Source organism: Merops nubicus, unplaced genomic scaffold, assembly GCF_000691845.1.
Source record: "Merops nubicus isolate BGI_N331 unplaced genomic scaffold, ASM69184v1 scaffold30246, whole genome shotgun sequence".
NCBI classification, from domain to species: Eukaryota; Metazoa; Chordata; class Aves; order Coraciiformes; family Meropidae; genus Merops; species Merops nubicus.
Window position 1 is genome coordinate 11,527 of NW_008617413.1, and position 259 is coordinate 11,785.

Below are 259 nucleotides of genomic sequence, written 5' to 3' on the forward strand. Positions count from 1 at the left end.
GGACCGGGGCAGCGGCGGGCTGGTTCCCAGCAGCAGCAGCCTGGCCCCACGTCAGACAGGCGCCCGAGTCTGATCTGATGATCCCTCTACCTTTCCACAGCACCTGCGCTGCAGCTGGACTTCCCTACCACCCACAAGAGCTGTGGTGACGAGATACTAAGTCTATTTTCCTTATTTTTTTAAGCAGGAATTGAGCTGGGGAGCACTCCAACTTCCTGCGACGCTCCAGAGTTCGGGGGAAACACGCGTGACGCCACCC